Source organism: Diceros bicornis (assembly GCF_020826845.1).
Source record: "Diceros bicornis minor isolate mBicDic1 chromosome 13 unlocalized genomic scaffold, mDicBic1.mat.cur SUPER_13_unloc_1, whole genome shotgun sequence".
NCBI lineage: Eukaryota > Metazoa > Chordata > Mammalia > Perissodactyla > Rhinocerotidae > Diceros > Diceros bicornis.
Window position 1 is genome coordinate 19794105 of NW_026690866.1, and position 1420 is coordinate 19795524.

Genomic DNA, 1420 nt, shown 5'->3' on the forward strand with positions numbered 1-1420 from the left:
TGCCGTATGGGGAGAATTGAAACGAATTTGGGCTGCGTGAAGCATGAAGTTTAACTCGCAGTAGATGGATAAAATGAGACTGAAAGGTCAGCAGGAGCCAGATTGAGTAGAGCCTTGAGTGCCAGGTCAAGAAGGTTGAACTAAACACTGAAGGCCATAGGGAGCCATGGGTGGTACTAGAGCAGTGGTGGCCCTAGTGAGGTATTCATTTCAGAAAGATTTTTCTAGTAGTCCTTGTAGAACATGCTTTAGACAGAGAATCCAGTGTGCCTGCTGGGGTGTTGGTCTGGGTGAAGGAATTTAAGACTTGAGTTGGGACAGGGATGGAGTGTATGTGAGGACGAGTGTGCAAGGTGAATGGGTGTTACTGGGAGGGAGGAGGAGCTGAGCAGATATGCTGGTTCTGACTTGGGTGACCACACGGGTGGGTGGTGGTGCCACTGTGAGAGAAGACGACAGATGATAAAGAGTGCAGGACTCTGGTATGGTCTCAGGCCAGCTCTCAGTGATGGCCATCGCTCTCCCTCTCGTCTTGCAGCTTTGGGGCACAACCTGAAGACCCTCACAGTCAGTGTCAGCTTCTCCACCTTCTGGTATTCATCAGACAGGATCAACAGCTCAGCCACGTTCAACTCCACTGAGAGGGTCCTGCAGAGCCTGGTGAGACCCTGGTCCCAGCAGCTCCTGGTGGGTTAAATCCCACCCAGCCCCTCCCCCAACCCCTGTCCCTCCTCCTCATCTTCCTTTCCTTCCTCCCCAGCTGGATCCTTGTTGAAGAAGAGCAGCCTGGGCCCCTTCTCCTTGAGTGGCAGACTGGTCTCCCTCAGGTAAGACCCTCCCTTGAGCACTTGCCCCTAATGACCACTTTTGTGACCACCCCTCTCTCAGTTTCCCCACTCGACTCCCATTTCCTGCTTCCTGTTCGGGCCAAACCCCAGAGGTTTCAGGACCTCTCTCTAGATTCCCCACGTCCCTCTCTCCCCAGGTCTGAGAAGGATGGGGCAGCCACCAGTGTGGACGCTGTCTTCACCCACCACCCTGACCCCGTGGTCCACCATGCCTCTGTGCTGGGAGATGAGAGTCTCCACCTGTCTGCTCTTCCTCTCAGTGGCTCCAGGCTCTGCACCCTGGAGTTTATGCATACAGAGAGAGCACCAGCTACATTTCTGGAGGATCAGCTGGAACCTCAGCAACCTGGAGCCCACATCCTCGGAGTACACCGCCCTGCAGACAGACACCCAGGACCAGGTGGGGTCTCCCCTCTCCCGTCTCTCCTTGCCCTGAGAGCACCCTCATTCCTCTGCCTGACTTACATCTGTTACATTATTGTTTCAATCCTTCACTTTCCCTGCGTGTCTGGGTTCTCTCACTTCCCAGAGGTGATGTCCTAGCTGCCTTCCCCATTTCTCATGTGGATAAA

The 1420-nt window shown here is 54.4% G+C and overlaps 1 long non-coding RNA gene across 2 annotated transcripts; it reads left to right on the top strand.

Annotated features, from left to right (window-relative positions):
• Positions 1 to 611: 611 nt before the first annotated feature.
• On the top strand, positions 612 to 1142 carry LOC131401757 (uncharacterized). Of its 2 annotated transcripts, none has more exons than XR_009217939.1 (3): positions 612 to 660; positions 761 to 827; positions 1109 to 1142. It is a non-coding gene; the product is annotated as an uncharacterized LOC131401757 (long non-coding RNA). The 2 variants fall into 2 exon arrangements; XR_009217938.1 differs by lacking the exon at positions 1109 to 1142 and adding an exon at positions 986 to 1049.
• The last annotated feature ends 278 nt before the right edge of the window (positions 1143 to 1420 follow it).